Source organism: Carcharodon carcharias, chromosome 2 (assembly GCF_017639515.1).
Source record: "Carcharodon carcharias isolate sCarCar2 chromosome 2, sCarCar2.pri, whole genome shotgun sequence".
Lineage (NCBI taxonomy): Eukaryota > Metazoa > Chordata > Chondrichthyes > Lamniformes > Lamnidae > Carcharodon > Carcharodon carcharias.
The window spans coordinates 56,382,346-56,400,795 of NC_054468.1; the positions used below are offsets into that span (position 1 = coordinate 56,382,346).

Below are 18,450 nucleotides of genomic sequence, written 5' to 3' on the forward strand. Positions count from 1 at the left end.
GGAATTCTCTTGGCTGGGGGTGAGGACATGAATGGAGCTGAGGGGCTGGCAGGCAGAAGGCATTGGTCGCTTGGCAGAGCTTCTTGTGAACCAGAGTAGAGATAATTAGTGCATGGCAGCAGAGTCAAAAGCAGGAGAGAGAGAGTTTTGTTGGCAGAGAGAGAAGTGGTGCAGGATCCTCGTGAGGGTGCCAACCTCAGTGTCACTGCAAGCACGATCCACATCTTCACCAGTCAGCGTGATGGCATGCTCCTCAAATAGAGTGAGGGGCCTAATGTGAGCCACTCCACGCCCACCCCGCTGGTCTGGGACCTCTCCCTGCTCATGCGAGCCAGCTTCTCCTGCATGAAAACAGATGGAGAGAGTGTGAGCAGGACGCTTGGCACCGGATGGAATGTTTGTGTGGCGAGCAGAGCCATGGATAAGATGATTATGTGAGCTCCAGAGGATATGAGCCTGTTGGAGATGTAAGGGTGTGTGTGAGAGTTAGTGGTGTTGTCCCTTGAAGTGTGAGATCTCTGTGGATGTGTGATGGGTTTGGGAGTGTGTGTGTTGAGATTGATGAGGTGGTTGATTTACTCTGACAGAATGGATGAGAGCATTCATCCTCTTCCTGTACTGGATGGCTGACCTGCTCTGTGCTCTGGTGGCGCTGACCGCTACTCCCACCGCCTCCCAGGCCAGATTGATGAGTCAGGTGGACCTCCTGTGGACAGAGTGGGGGTAGGGGACATTGTGGTGGCCTTCCACTGCACCCAGCAGATGCCCAAGAGAGGCATCACTAAATTTGGGGGCTGCTGAGTTCTTTGCTTTCAGGGTCGTTGTCACCTGGAGCAGTCCTGGTCTGTAGGATGAAGTAGGCTGTGCTGTGGTGCGCTTTAAATATGGCGCCTAGCGTGAGGAGGTGCTGAGGTCAGGGCGTGGTGGGCAAACCCGAGCCCTCCTGCCAGTGATCTGGAGTGTTTCCCGTGAACGCATTATTAATGATGCGGGACGCGCCAGGAAGGGGCAAAAGCCCACCATTGTGGCCAGCGGGTGAAATATCATTTTTCATGCCTGCTACTGCACTTAGTGCAATTCTGGGATGATTCCGCCTGCGTGTTCCTAGCACTATGAGATGAGTCTTGTGAAACTGACTGCACTGATTGATCATATGTGGGTGTGCTTGTATGGCTAGCCCCATCCTCCTGTGTTGTATCTGTTGGTCAAAAGAACACAGGTGAAAAATAGCCTATGGCGGTTGTGGTCATGGCATAATTCACATAGAAAGGAGGCCAGCATCTGGAAGACGAGTACACCTACTATCCTCTTATGATGCCATTTATGCGCAGAAACATACAGCTTTTTGGTTGCAGACCATAGTCCTCTAACGGGGCCAATTTCAATGAGCATCGCAGACCAAATAAACATGTGCTATTTCCAGAACTACAGCGGTTTTTCAGAAGGAAAAGTCATTACTAGTTCTACCACTATTTGCAATGTGTACAACCTTGACCTACAACAAACAGAATGATAACAAGTGGACAAAATGCATTGTTATGGCACATAGGTTATATATTTCATTTATTCATTAACGTGTCCTACTTAGCCTAACTATTCTGCAACAGCCCACATGGATTCTTTCTGTCATAATATAAAAGCAAAATACTGTGGATGCTGGAGATCTGAAATAAAAACAGAAAATGCTAGAAAAACTCAGCAGGTCCGGCAGCAACTGTGGAGGGAGAAACAGAGTTAACGTTTTGAATCCAATGTGACTCTTCTTCGGAACTGAATCTTCTTCAGGTTCTTTTTACCACTTGCATTTCTAAATGTCAAATAAAAATGCCAAGTTGAGCCGATCTTTACTGATTTGTTGAACCTGGCTCAATCTACAGTGTGTGCCTGAAATAACAGTCACTTAATTTATTTTAAGGCAAACAAGCTGTGGCTGCAGTTACAGAACACTAAGACTATTGCCTGAATAAAACATTAAGCTGTATAGTGCGATAATGCAGATTCCATTGCTATCATTTGCCTTGGTAGTTTTCTTGATGTCAGCAAGTTTCTTCTGCATTTCTAGTTCTCGTTGCAGATGCAGAATTAACACATTAATCTGGATTTTCTGTTCCTGGCTGCTTGGATTATCTGTGTAAGTTGGTCAGCTGAGAGCAGAAAACGTCTGGCTGTACTGTCGCACCAGACCTCTGCCCACTTTCCACCACAGTGTAATTTCTGGGAAATTTCATAACTATGTTTCTTTATTTCCGCTAGCATTGTAGTTCCAAAAAGTCTTTGTGCCAGTTCTTTTTTTCCCCTGCAGCACCACTAGTGGTACCAATAGATTTCCCAAAGGGAGATATTTGGAAGGTGAGGAGGAGGGTAATTGAAGTGATGTCAGGGTCCACAACCACTCTGTGTTCACCAGCATATCCAAATTTGTAGATCCCCATGAACAGAGAATTACTGCATACAGAGTTTTCTTGTCCCGATGGAGGGACAGCAGATGTAGTGGCACCACTAAGATAGGTGAATGCCAGGCCAACCATTCTTTTGGATGCTTACTCAGAAGCGCCCCAATTACTGTACATCAGCTCTTTAGTAAATTCATGAAAAAAGGCATAATAGGGTGGGTTAACATCCAAGATAGCCTGATTGGCTACATTTGTTACAATATCACTAACCATTTTATCAGGCCCTGGCATACTTGCAACAAGTACAGAGAATTGTCTTCACAGGACCTGGGTCTTCAAAAGTCCAGATGCAGAACTGTGCCATTTTCTGCAAGGTCACCTACAGACGTACACAGGTAGTGGTGAGTAAAACATGGATCCATCTCCTTGCAGGCACGTGGCAAAGCTGATTTATGAAGATCATGCCATGTGACAATCCTGTTTGCACATATTTCTTAAAGAATCACTTGCACTTGAGTAGCCATTCATCATGGACCTGGGAGCTGGGCTCCTCTGCCATTTTTGCAAGTGCTATTTCCTTTCATGCCTGCTACTTCTGACCTCTTCCTTTTCAGCTTGACAAACGTTGTTCATAGGATGAGGTTCTTTCTGAGCTAACAGCTTTCAGAATTTTGCCCCATTCTGACATTCCAATTTAATTTCCCATGCCACCGCAGGAGGTGCAGATTTTACCTCCTCTCTGCTCACTGTCCAATTAAGGCTCCAAACATTTCTTCCAGACAAAGCAGTGATTTACTTGTACTTATTTCAGTTTAGTAAACTATATTTGCTGCTCGCAATGCGGTCTCCTCTACATCGAGGAGACCAAACGCAGACTGGGTGATCGCTTTGTGGTCCACAAGCATGACCCCGACCTTCCGGTCGCTTGCGGTCAATCCATCATCTTGCTCTCACACTAACATTTCTGTCCTCAGCCTGCTACAATGTTTGCTTGATGCCCAGTGCAAGCTCCAGAAACTGCACCTCATGTTCTAATTAGGTACTTTACAGTCTTCTGGACTCAACATTGAGTTCAACAACTTCAGATCATGAACTCTGTCCTCCATTTTGATTTTCTCCCCCAGTGCCGGTCTGTATCTTGTTCTCTGGTTTTTGCTTTCACACAGCACTGACCTTTATTCTGCTATTAACACATTCTGCTACTTTCCTTTCAGACAGTGCTAGTAATACTTACTCTGGACCAATGCTTAGTGTCTTTGGTGCTATCATTACAACTCTTTTTGCCTTGTGAACCTTGACATCTTTGTTATTTAATTCCCCCTCTAACCTATCCCTGACCTTCTCTTTTGCTCCACCTGCCCCTCCCACTTTTTCAACTGCATAAAACCCATCACATTCTTACCTCTCTTCAGTTCCGAAGAAGAGTCACATTAACTTTGCTTCTCTCTCCACCGATGCTGCCAGACCTGAGTTTTTCCAGCCCTTTCTCTTTATACTCCCATTTAATTGTCCCCTTATATTTAATTTTTAATTATGTCAAATTTTCCACCATCACTAGTGTGCTCATTCCACCCACTTAAATAAACACAAAGCAATCTACAAGCTAATCTTGGAATACTGCATGCAAACACTCCACTTACATTTCAGATTGTCTAAAATTTCCAAAAATCATGCAGCCTATACTGAAACAAGACTGCGGAGTTTTCTCCCATGCATAAAGACTGCACACCTTAATCGTTGTATTCAACTTGCCCAGCTGAATATCTGCTACTTTTGAGCAAATATTGTTTACATGTACAGATCAAACACAGTCAATAAAATATGTTTTCTTGATATGGGCCTCAGTCCTAATCCCTCTTGTTCTTCCACTCTCCATATTTGTTTTAGTGGCTACAGCTGCCCTAGGGACTGTGAAGACATTTAGAAGATTTTTTTCTGCCATTAATCTAAATGGTTCAGGAAGGTAAATTTAGCGCTAGCAGAAGGGATAGGCCACTCCACGCTGCACTAACAGTGGCAATTATTTGCCTTAACAATAACATTATTTGCAACAACTCAGAAGTGGAGGAACTAGCTCACCAAAGAAACTTGAAACTATTTCCTGAAATATCATCTTGATTATCTGATTAATTTGTGTGGTTCTACCTTAAGTATAATTTCTAACTGAATTATTTGATCCTAATAGAGGAGTTATGGAGTTTTAATGTAGAGAAAATGTACAAATATTTGCCTCAAGAAATTATTAGATGACTTTGTAAACTACAAGAGCAGAATTTTCCCCCCATTGGAGGGGACGTTTAAGAGCGGGTGCATGGAGCTATGCGCTCACTCTATGGGCGAGGGGGGAGTGGGTCCCTGAACCGAAAGTGCGCTCTTTCGTGCATGCACATGAAAAGGCGCACTCATCTCCCTGAGGCTAAGTGCTCCCTCAGGAAGATCAATTCTACAGTACAAAATGTGAAAAGTTGAAAAATAAAATTCCCTGACATGTCACATGTCACATGTCCATCACTTTTAAAACCACTCTAATTATATTTTTTAAAGCCTACATGAAACCTCATCTCGCCCATGGATGAGGTTTCATGCTTTTTCTAATACCTGCCAGGGCTCCTGGCCTCCCCGCCAACCTTAAGGTTGGACGGGCAGGTCCATTAATTACTTAAATGGCTCTGTCAATGGCCTCAATTGGCCATTAACAGGTCGGCGGGCGCACAGCTGATTCTGCTGAGCCCCCGCCTTCCTGAAAATTTAAATGGAGCACAGTGACATTGGGAGTTCCGCCTGACTTCATCCCACATCACTTTACGTGTCGGCGAGCGGGCCCCGCCTACCCCCCCAACTCACCGACGAGGAAATCCTGGCCATGGAATTTTGAAAAATTTTATGCAGGATTGTATAAGTATGTCATGAATATTTCAACTGTTTAGTTATTCATAACGGTTAAAAAAAATTCAGTTTCCTGCACTGGGAAACCTGTCGGCAATTGATATTAAGGAGCTGGCTGCTAAAGCACCCCTGGAGATAATACTGATGTAATCCAATATAAGCATTCACTGAATATCATCTGGAAATGTTCTAGTTTCTGGCACAGATTCAAGTACATGGCCAAATTTTGGAAAAGCATGTTGCAAAATCAATAGTACTCAAAAGTTAACTTGTACTTAAGAAAGCAATTTATGTTACTCAATTGTCACTTTTTTGAAAAAGTCCCATTTTAGCATAACAACAATATAAATAGCTATTAAAATAACATTGGCAAAACAAAAATCTACCAAAGTTGTACTTTCTGTCTGCATGTAGCCCTCTACAGTTTGCTGACAATGTCCACAATGCAGTTTTGGTTAATTGTTCACTGGAAAAATTATTTTTTGAGTGAATTAAGACTCTGTTACTTAACACTTACACTGAATATTTTTGAATACTGTGAGGCTTCAAAATCAATAAAGATGATTGAAACCCTTCAGTTGGTTGAAGCAATGACATAATATGTTGCCCTTCTTGCAATTTTAAAAATTAAATGAAGGTTATGCAAATGAATTACTTGTTATGAACAATTTGCTGTATTCATTTCTGTAATATCTTCGAGGACAAAAACACTGGTGCATGCACATAGAATTCTAGTACCCAACTGATCTGGTTTATTTTGATTTTTGTTTAAACACACCCCAACTCCCTTCTTCTTTGCGAAACTCTGAAGGCAAAACATGAAGGAGGCAATTGAAAGTAATTTTTCGCGGTCCGTTCACTTTTACAGTTAGTGGACGGGCCAATCACGGCCTTTACATTTTTGCTCAAACCTTGATCCAGGGTGGGATGAAATCTCCGCTGGGAAATAAAATAGAGAGAGATTTCTGGAGACTATTTTTTAATAAGGTAAGCTTTCTGGCGCTTGATTATGTTACATGGACATATTTTGCAGCATTTTTGTTGTTTTATTTATTCTGTGGAGGTCTGCATCTCCCTGAGGCAGCCGTCTGCCTTCAGGGAGGTCACTGGAAGTGCTCACCAGAACCCGCGGTGACGTCGGCGCCCACCCTCTTCCCACCCCCGCAGGCAGTGCTGAGCCTTTGTCAGCACGCATTTCATACTGGCTGTCAGTTAATTCTTCAGATCCATTGTCAGACACTGTTTCCTCTGGGAATCCATAGGCAGCAAACAAACTACGCAAAATAACAAGAGTTTTGCTAGTTGTAGTTCGATTCGTCAGAAACGTCTCAACCCACTTTGAATAACTGTCTATAACAATGAATAGCTGCTGCCTTTCAAATTCCAAAAAATCTTTGTGCAGCCTCTGCCACACTCTAGCTGGCCATTACCATCGTTGCAAAGGTACCTATGGCGGCTTCTTGACATACTCTACACTGTCTCACTGTGGCTTCTATGATTTTATCTAACCCTGGCCACCAAAGATAGCTGCTTGCTAGACTCTTTGTCATGCTCTTCTTAAGTGTTGACCATGGAGATCGTATAGAATTGCAATCTATATCTTCCAGGAATTCCCACTCTGATTTCCCACATAGCAATCTTTATCAATTGATAACTCATTCGTACACACAAAAAATGGCTTGATTTCTAAATCTAGCATCTGTTTTGGCCACCTGTTTGTGGTATAGTCATATACCCTTGCCAATTCAGGGTTCCTGCAAATTTTTCTACCAATTTCATTTAGCGTAAAATTAAAAATATATCTTTCTCTGTTGGGATGGTAACCTAGGCATCGCATCAACATTACAATGATTTTCTGATCATCTGTATTTAATGTTGTATTGATAAACAGACAAAACCAAAGCTCATCTCTGTATTTGAGCTGCAGCTAAAGTGGGTACTGGAGACATCGGATTCAAAATAGTCATCAGTGGCTTGTGATCAGTTTCAATTGTGAAACTACAACCGTACAAGTATCTATGAAATCTTCTTACTCTAAAAATCAAAGACAATGCTTCACATTCTGAACATAATTTCTCTCACTGACACTGAGGGAGCATGAGGCAAATGTAATCGGTCTCTCCTCACCATTATCCAATACAAGAGATCACAGCACCTACTCCATATGGAGAGGCATCACATGCTTAATCTTTTTGGACACATTGTAATGTAGAAGCATTGTACCATCTATTAATGGATTTTTACACAACTTGAATGCTTTATCATACTCTCCATCCCTCCATATTAATCTTTTAGTCGTCCTTTGCTGTTCCTTATATTCTGTCCAATCTTCTGGTCTTCCACCTATCTTTACACAACTATATACTTTTTCTTTAAGTTTGATACTATCCTTAACCTTTCTTGTTAACCAAAGATGGTGTATCCATCCCTTTTTCCTACTCTTTGGAATGTATCTATTCTGTGTATTCTGAAATATCCCTTTAAATGTTTATCACTGTATCTCTATTGACCTATCCCTTAACCTAATGTTCCAATTCACTTTCGCCAGCTCTGCTTTCATGCCCTCATAATTGCCCTTATTTAAGTTTAAAAACATAGTCTTGGACCCACTCCTCTCTCCCTCAAACTGAATGTAAAATTAAAGCATATTATGGTCGTTGCTACCTGGGGGTGCCTTCACTGTGAGATCATTAATTAATCCCATCTCATTGCACAATACCAGGTCTAGCATAGCCTGCTATCTGGTTGGCTCCAGAACATGCTGTTCCAAGAAATTATCCTGGAAACATTCTATGAACACCTCACCTAGGCTATCTTTGACCATCTGACTTTTCCAATCTATAGGTAGATTAAAATCTCCCAATGATTATCGTTGTGCCTTTGTGACAAGCTCCCATTATTTCTTCCTTTATGCTCCATCCTACCATGCAGTTGCTATTGGGGGGCTTGCACAAACTCCCACAAATGACTTCTTGCCTTTATCATTTTCCATCTCTACCCAAACCATTGCCACATCCTGGTTTCCTAAACTTAGGTCATTCTTCTCCATTATGCTAATACCATCGTTAGCAAACAGGGCCACCCTTCCACCTTTCCTCACTTCATGTCCTTCCTAAATGTCCTACACCCTTTAATATTCAGGTCCCAATCCATGTCCTCTGACAACCATGTCTCTGTAATGGCTATCAAATCGTAATTAATTATTTCTATGTGCACACTCAGTTCATCTGTTTTGTTTCAAATGCTTCAGCAATTCAGATATGGAGCCTTTAGTTTTATCCTTTTATTCTTTTTCTAACTTCTAGTCTCATTCATTGCTTTGTTAGATTTGTACACTCTATCCCTTCCTGTCACAGTCCATTTTTCATTTCCCGTAATAATACCTTTCTCTTTTCCCTTGCCCCTACACTTTGATTTACCACATCTTCCCAAATTTGCACCCTTGCCCCCACTACTTAGTTTAAAGCCCTCTCTGCTTCCCTAGTTACGTGGCTCGCAAGAACACGAGCCCCAGCATGGTTCAGGTGTAGACCATCTCAACAGTGCAGAACCCACTTTCCCCAGTATTGGTGTTAGTGCCTCATGAACTGGAACCCACGTCTTCCACACCAGGCTTTGAGCCACACATTGATCTCACTATTCTGAGTCATCTTATGCCAATTTGCACATGGCTCAGGTAATAATACAGAGATTGTGACCTTTGAGGTTCTGCTTCTTAATTCGGTGCCAAGTTCCTCATATTGACTATGCAGACCCTCCTCCTTTGTCCTGCCTATGTTGTTGGTACTAACATGAAGCACAATGGCTGTGTCCTCCCTCTCCCACTGCAAGTTCCTCTCCAGCCCTGAGCAGATGTCCTGAATCCTGGCACAGGGCAGGCAATACAGCTGTCTGGGCTCATGCTCTTTGCTGCAGAGAATGGTGTCAATTTCTCTGTATATACTGTCCCATACTACCACTACATTCCTTGTAACACCCCCCGCTTGAATAGCATCCTGTACCACGATGACATGGCCAGTTAGCTCATCCACCCTGCAGCCCCCACTATCATCCAAACAATCTGAAGAAACCTCAAATCTGTTGGACAATTACAAGGGACCAGGGCCAAGATTCTTGCACTCCTGCCCTCTGGATCCCCTTACCTGCCTCACTTGCAGTCACACCCTCCTGTTCCTGACCACTGACCAAATCAGATGACTCTTTCCTACGGGGTGTGACCACCTCCAGGAATAAAGTGTCCAGGTAACATTCCCCCTCCGTTATGCCGCCGTGCCTGCAGCTCGGCCTCTAGCTCAATAGCTCAGACCTGAAGTTCATGCAACTGCAAACATTTACTGCAGATACATTTGCCCTGGATCACAGCAGTATCCAGGAGCTTCCACATCCTGCAATCGCAGCACATCACCTGCCCTGCCATCTCTGGTATGTGTTAATTAATTAATTATTGTTAATTAGTTATAATTAACAAAGCCTGCCGGCAAACTTTACAATACTGATAAAACAATACAGTACTTACAATGCTGATAAAAGTAATAATGCCAATTACTGGTTTACCTGCTCCTTCTGCTGCACCAAATTGAAATCAAATACTGGAGGCTGAAAAAGGATAGAAAAAAACACTTCCTCCCCATCCTTCACTGAACTCTCCACTCAGCTTTTCTTTACTTCTTGCAATAAACCTCAGCTAAAGCAAATCTTTCCCCCATGCACTGAATTCCCACTTTGAACCAAATTCCCAAATATACTCACTTGGTCTCTGTCTCACTCAAACTGAAGTTACCTCTCACCGACCACACGCCTCTTACCGATTGTGCGCTTTAAAAGTCCCTTTCTTATATGGAGCTGTGATGATTCACTCTCTAGTTTAGCTTCCTGCTACAGAAATCAACATCTAGTTAGGCATCTATTCGGGCAAGGGCTTTCAGGTGATTAATAGTTAACTGTCACTAAGGCAGTTGCATGTTTAACTAGGCTAATTCACTTACTTAAAGGCTGCTAGTTCTAGGTCAGAATCTGACTCTTGCTCTAAAACTGAACTTGAAAAAAATTTACCAGTTGAATTCCACTTTGAACCAAATTCCCAAATATAATCACTCAGTCTCTGTCTCACTCAGGCTGAAGTCTCCCTCACTGATCGTGTGCCTCCTACTGCATTGTGACCAGATCCTCCACGTTTGGCAAAGTATCAGGAGGATTACATTTTAGTACCTGATTTGCGGTTACCTTATAATCCCACATATTGTTACATTAGCATCTGACTTTGGCACTACCACTATGGGAGTAGCCCAATTATCCTGTTCAACCTTTGAGAAAATTTTCTCAGTCGCAAGTCTTTTCAGCTCTCGCTGTATTTTCTACCATAGAGTAGAGGGGAGGCCTGCAGTAAACTGGTCTTGCGTTCTCCTGAACCTGTACATTCGCCTTGTACCCTTGAATTCATTTGCCAGTTTCACTAAATGCCTGAGGGTACTTGTTGATCACATCATCTTGTGATGTGAATTTTGCTTCGGCAGGAAAAAGCTCATTCCAATTTAACTTACGTGGTGCAAATCAGTTTCTTTCTAACAAGGCTGGTTTCTCACCTTTCACCACAATGAAGAGCAATTTTGCAAATTGCTCATGTTACATGACTGGGACTAACACACTTTCCATTGTGGGAATATTCTCTCCTCCATAACTTATATAATTCTATGTGTGATTTCTTCAGCTGATGTTGACTCAACTTTTCAAGGTACAGCAATTCAGGAATCGTGATAATTCCGTATCGACCTCTATATTTAGCGGAGCTCCATTCAATCATGATGCCACGTGAATCTCCACTCAACATCTATGCTTCAGATTGTATAGATTCCAACTGACCCTTCATTGACCTGGTGCTGTTCGAGAACCGTATGCAATGGCTATTGGTTCCTCCAGCCAGCAGTTTCTTTACTTATCTTCTTCTAACGTACCTTAACCCTTCTTGCAGCTGTAGCACTCTGCCTTCAAAAACGGTCCAATACCACAGGACTTTGTGGTACCACTGCTACTACTAACCGTCTTCACTGGGGACTTCGGCTTACTCACCTGCAGCTTATTTACTTCAGCAGATGACTGGCAGTTATTAACTCTGGCTTCTCTTGAGTCAATGGACAATGCTATGTTGAAAGTTAATTTTGGCAATGTCAACAACTTATTGCGAATGTGTTCATTTTTTAAACCACACACAAATCTGTCCCGCAGTACCTTCCATTGAAATTTTCCAAAATAACAATGAACAGACACAACAATAAACTCTCCAATGTCCTCACTGGGCAACTAAATCCTTGTTCCAAACTAATAGCTTTCTGCAAAATGTCTGACAGCAGTGTGTCTTTTGGCTTTACTAGTGCAAGCAAATTCCTGAGCGTCTCATATACTTTTGGGCCTGTTTTCATCAAAAATATTGTCCTTTTCCTTTCCCCCACTGTCTGAGCAACAGCTGGATTATCAGCATCTTGAGGGATATTAACAGCAGTGAAAAACATCTCTAGCCGCTTCACTTATGATTCTTGGTGATGGCTGTAGTCCCAAATCACCAATAAACCGGATGATGCAGCCATCTTCGAAGATCAGTCCACCTACCTGTACAAGCAGCCTTTTCTCTAACACCTGATTTTTAAGCCTATTCCTCATTTAAAAAAAACCTCACAGTTCCTCTGCTGGTTTGCCGGTAGCTTCTCCAACACAAATTTGTTTGGCTAGGTAAATCCATAATCCCACTCTGGTCACCAGACTGTGATGTCTTAAAGGACAAAAGCATTGGTGCATATTCTGTACATGGAGCCAAATTAAATGGTTTATTCCAGTTTTGGTTTATATACATACATACACAAATGGCCACAAGAGTGTGCTATTACAGTTTTATATAAGAAAGCCTCCCTTTCTGTTATATGTGTGGACTTAGAAGTTGCAAACTTAAAGGGTTAAATTTTAACCTTAAAAAAGGGTTAGTTTGATTGGGTGGGGAGCTAAAGTCTGAAAAATGAGTTTCCTGACCCAAACCCGCCTACAATTCATCCAGATCTGAGTTAAACTGAGGCTGGAAAATGGGCAGGAATCCAACGGACTCCAAAGAGGAAGGTTGAAACATTAAATATGATAGTACGGCTGTAAGCCTCACTGTCTTTCAGGTTTTCAACTTTCACTGCCATCAGCTTTGAGGCAAGGATTTGGTAAACTCAGGAGATTAGTGCCTTCACATGTACCTCTTGGATCTATGTGCTTGCTGGAGAAACCTCCATCATTGGGCACCCCATTCCTCAAGGCATCTAATGCCCCCTTCCCTACCCAGCCTTTAATTCCCTCGCAGCCTCCAGAAACCAAAGGGGAACCCTGAGATGAATTAATGGCACTCAGAGGTAAATGGGTTTGATCTTGTGGCCATTACTGAGATGTGGAGCTGAATTTTCAATGGTACATGAGGCAAGTCTGAAAGTGGGAGGGTATTTCCTGGAAATGGGAGGGAAACCCATTTGGGCTGGCTTGACAACACGTTCCTGTCTCCATGGATATACATGGATTGGGGTGAAGGCTGAAGTGATTACTCGCCCAGCCATGACGGGTAACCAATTAAATCCCTTAAGGGCACTCTCCCAATGATTGGATTTTCCAGCTAGTGTTGGGGGTACCTGTTGCATCGGATGTCATCTGTGAAACAATGGTAGCCTCCAGTGGCAGCTAGATAGATATTGGAGCAAGAGGTGAGGTGTGATTGACAGCCCTTGACATCAGTGCAGCATTTGACCAAGTGTGGCATCAAGGAGACCTCGCAAAACTGGAGTCATTGGGAATCAGGGGAAAACTCTCCACTGGTTGGAGTCATACCTAGCACAAAGGATGATGGTTGTGGTTGATGGGGGTCAATCATCTCAGTTCCAGGACATCACTGCAGGAGTTCCTCAGGGTAGTGTCCTAGGCCCAACCATCTTCAGCTGCTTCATCAATGACTTTCCTTCCATCATAAGGTCAGAAGTGGGGTTGTTCACTGATGATTGCACAGTGTTCAGCACCATTTGTGACTCCTCAGATACTGAAGCAGTCCATGCCCAAATGCAGCAAGACTTGGACAATATGCAGGCTTGGGCTGACAAGTGGCAAGTAACATTCACACCACACAAGTGCCAGGCAATGACCATCTCCAACAAGAGGGAATCTAACCATTGTCTCTTGACATTCAATTGCATTACCATCGCTGAATCCCCCACTATCAATATCCTAGGGGTTACCATTGACCAGAAATTGAACAGGTCTAGCCATATAATACTGTGGCTACAAGAGTAGGTCAGAGGTGAGGAATTCTGTGGTGAGTAACTCAACTCCTGACTCCCCAAAATCTGTTCACCATATACAAGTCACAAGTCAGGAGTATGATGGAACATTTGTCTGGATGAGTGCAACGCCAACAACACAAGAAGCTTGGCACCATCCAGGACAAAGCAGCCTGCTTGATTAGCACCCCATCCACAAACACTAACTCCCTCCACCATCGACAAAGAGTAGCAGCAGTGTGTACCATCTGCAAGGTACACTGCAGGAACTCACCAAGGCTCCCTAGACAGCACGTCCTAAAACCACAACCACTACCATCTAGAAGGACAAGGGCAGCAGGTACATGGGAACACCACCACCTGGATGTTCCCCTCCTAACCACTCACCATCCTGACTTGGAAATATATCACTGCTCGTTCACTGCAGCTGGGTCAAAATCTTGGAACTCCCTCCCTAACAGAACTGTGGGTGTATCTATACTACATGGACTGCAGTGATTCAAGAAAGCAGCTCACCACCACCTTTTCAAGGGCAATTAGGGATGGGCAATAAATGCTGGCCTAGCTAGCGACACTGACATCCCATGAATTAATCCAAAAAAAAAATCTCCATTCAATATGGATGACGCCATCCAAAACTCAGCCACAACCATAGCACTTCCTGTTACTGTGGGATACTTTCCCTCTCATATCTGAAGGCACTAACCCTTGTTATTTACCCCTTCAGTGCCTGACAACACTTTTCACATTCCTACATACTTCAGCAGTGTCCACTTCTGATGGTAAGGCTGACAATCTATGATTGCTGGACAGCCTCCTATTGGCCTTCTGAACTCGGGAACCCAGTTACCTTAATTGAATGGTTACTCCTGGAGGCAGCCACTTTATTGGCTGAAATCACCCTCTGGGTCTTAAGGCCAGCATTTGTTGGTTATTATTCCAAATTTCATCAGGCAAGCAAGATAAGGACCAAACCAGGTCAGTTGGGTACTAGAACTCCATATACAGCATATGCACCAGTGTTTTTATCCTGAAAGATATCATAGTCTGGCAACCAGGGTGGGATTGTGGATTCCCTAGCTGAACAATCTTGGGTTTGAGAAGCTTCCAGCAAACCAGCAGAGGAACTGAGAGGAACTGAAAAATAGGCTTAAAAATCAGATGTTAGAGAAATGGCTGAACATACATGTGGGTGGACTGACCTTCGAAGAAGTCCTGCCAGTAATTGCAGGGAGACCAAGGTTGTGAACTAAACATTGTATGGTATTTGCCTTTTCGAAAAGATGGGCAAAATTAAAAAGGAGCAGGATATCCTGATAATAAGAAAAATGATGAATACACTAGTGAGAAAGGATCATAGCCCAGAAAATCAGGATGTAGAATCGGTGTGAGTGGAGCTAAGAAATAACGAAGGGCAGAAACCACTGAAAAAATAACCTGGTTATTTCTACTCTGTTTGCTGTCCATTAGCCAATCCTCAATTCATGCTAATATATTACCTCCATTACCTCCAATCCCATGAGCTCCATTCTTGTGTAACAACCTTTTGCGTGGTACCTAATCAAGTGACTTTGAAAATCCAAATATATTACATCAGATTTATTAGTTCATTAGTTTCTGCTTGTCTACTTTGTAAGTTACATCCTCAAAAACTCTAATAGATTTGTCAAGCATAATTTTCCTTTCATAAAATTGCACCGACACTGCCAAATATGTTATATTCCCAATAATAGATTCTAGTGTTTTCCCTCTATTGATCTATCTTATGGACACTAAGGGGATCAAGGTATATGAGGGTCGGATGGGAAAATGGAGTTGATGCAGATGATCAGTCCTGATCATATGGAATGGTGGAGCAGAGTCAAGGGACCATATAGCCTCCTCCATCTCCTACTTCTTATGTGCTTATGCTCAATTATAGCTGATCTTTTTGATATATACTTGATGCAATCAATAATATTTCAGCAGTAAGGGGAACAACATTGTTCAACACACAATGTAAAATGCATTCCCTAGTAACCAAAGAGTTTGTACATTGTTAGGGAATATGTGTGGTGAAGGAGGGGCTAGTGAATGCTTAGGCAGGGCAGGAGAATTACTGTGTCTACGTGCAAGATTCACAGAAGATCATTTAATAGCCTGGAAATCAGCTGCTCTCCAGAGCATGTTTTCTGAGCAGAATTCTGAGGGGGAAATCAAGCTGTGTCTTTAATTTGGCTAATAACCAGCAGCTTTGTCTTATAGGAATTGTAAAGTATTGTATTTCCCAATATGACAAGAATCCTGGTCAGCTCAAGTTTAAGAAAACCAAACGTCTTTATTTGTCTCATCTGGAGTGTCAATTGGTGAAGCAAAAGGCTCATAGTCAAAACAGCTGGGCACGTTAATGATGACTAAGTGAAATAAAGCAGACTCTGCACACTGACCTCGCACAAGTGGCATTCTAGATCGTGGAACAATGGATTTGTAAGAATATTCTATTCCTTACAAAGTGCCAGCTAGACAACAACTGAATGCATAAGTTATAAAGTTGAGTCAGTTTGTCACTTTTCTGATTATCTGAAATTAACAATAAAAGAGTGAGAAAGACAGGCAGGCAGATAGACATACAAGCCAAGAACGGAGAGAGGAACAGAGAATGAGAAAAGATAGATTGTATTATGTGAAAGGAGTAAAGAAACAAATTTGTACCTTGTATATATTTTGTTAAGCTGTTCAAATCTACCATATATATCAGTCAATGAGAAAAGCCCAGGGCTTTGGCAATGGAGCTAGATACACAAGAACACAAGAGAAAGGAGCAGGAGTAGACCATAGGGCCTGTTGAGCTGCTGTTCCATTCAACATGATCATGGCTGACTTTGGGCTTCAACTACACTTTCCTGCCCACTCCCCATATCCCTTGATTCCCTGAGAGACCAAAAATCTGTCTATCCCAACCTTAAACATAGTTAACGATGGAGCATCCACAACCCTCAGGGGTAGAGAATTCCAAAGATTCACAATTCTTTGAGTGAAGAAATTTCTCCTCATTCTCCATCCTAAAAGATCATCCCCTTATCCCATGACTGTGTCCTGTGTTTTATATTCCCCAGCTAGTGGCAACAATCTCGCAGTGATAACGCTCTAAAACCCTTTCGGACTTCTTGTATGTTTCAATGAGATGACCTCTCATTCTTCTATACTACAGAGAATATAGGCCCAATTTACTCAACCTCTCATCAGAGGGCAACCCTCTTCTCCCAGGGACCAACTTAGTGAACCTTTGCTGTAGTGTCTCTAATGCAAGTATACCCTTCCTTAAAAATGGCAACCAAATCGGCACTCAGTATTCCAGGTGTGGTCTCCCTAAAACCCTGTACAATTCTAGCAAGACTTCTTTATTTCTGTACTCTAATCCCCTTACAATAAAGGCCAACATACCTTTTGCCTTCCTTATTGCTCGCTCTACCTACATAAGAACATAAGAAATAGGAACAGAAATAGACCATTCGGCCCCTCGAGCCTGCTCCGCCATTCAATAAGATCATGGCTGATGATCTTGTGTTTCAATTTCCACATTCCCACCTAACCCCATGATTCCCTTGCCTAACAAGAATCTATCTACCTCTGCCTTAAAAATATTCAGTGACACTGCATCCACCACCTTCTGAGACAGAGAATTCCAAAGTTGCACAACACTCAGAAAAAAATTCTCCTCATCTTTGTCCTAAAAGGGCGACCCCTAATTTTAAAACAGTGCCCCCTTGTTCTGGACTTATCCACAAAAGGAAACATCCTTTCGACGTCCACCTTGTCAAGGCTGTTCAGGATCTTGTACACTTCAATCAAACCACTCCTCACTCTTCTAAACTTCAGTGGAAACAAGCCCAAACCTGCATGCTAACTTTCTGAGTTCCTTATATGAGCACATGCAAGTCTTTCTGAACATCAATATTTACAAGTTTAATGTCTTTTAAAAAATATTCTAATCTTTTCTAATCTTATGACCAAAGTAAATAACCTCACACTTCCCCACATAATACTCCATCTGCCATCTTGTTACCCACTCACTTTAGCCTATCTCTTTACAGCCTCTTTGTGTCCTCCTCACAACTTATATTTTCACCTAGCTTTGTATCGTCAACAGACTTAAGATACATATTCCCTGTCTCTTTATCTAATTTATTAATATAGATTGAAGCCCAGCACTGATCCTTGCGGCATGCTATTTATCACAGCCTGCCAACTTGAAAATACCCCATTTATGCCTACTCTTTGCTTCCTGTCTGTTAACCAGTCCTCTATCCATGCTAATACATTACTGCCAACTCCACGAGTCCCTATTAACTAGGATTGGATGTGCAGGCAGAACCAATGGCAAGCAGGTCAGCCAGATTGCAGGACTCAGCAGCGTGGCCCTGAAAGTGTGTTCTCGAAAGGAAGGGGGTTCATGAGACAAGGACGGGAGGAGGCATTTCAGCTCTTGGTATAAAACCCTTTGCTTTTGGCCACAAGCCACGTTGAGGGACATGACTGGAATATAAGTACTTCATTGTGTTTGAACTTCTTGTTAACCATGCTTCCAGTTGAAGGCTTAAGGGAAGTCCAAGGCAGGGAGACAATTGGTATAGTGGTGACCATGCCACAGCTTTGATGTGGTGTAAGGGAGAAAACTCTTTCTCCTTCATAGGTTTTACAACCTTACCTTTATGTTTCTTCCACTGACTCCAGTGGTCCCTTAGGCTACTGTAGACTTGTCGGTGGGTTTTTGCTCAGTTTGGCAGGTAGGATCTACCCACTGGCCAGTTGCACATTTAAATTGGGCCACTGCTGCTTTTAAGCAGCAGCCAGAGACCAATATGACAACCGCTGTGCTGCTGGTGGATATCAGTTACATCACC

At 42.7% G+C, this 18,450-nt stretch overlaps 1 protein-coding gene across 1 annotated transcript in view; it reads right to left on the bottom strand.

The window, feature by feature from the left end:
* Nucleotides 1-18,450, bottom strand: part of veph1 (ventricular zone expressed PH domain-containing 1) — a 244,254-nt gene that overhangs the window by 35,590 nt on the left and 190,214 nt on the right. The gene's annotated exons all lie outside the window — the stretch shown is intronic.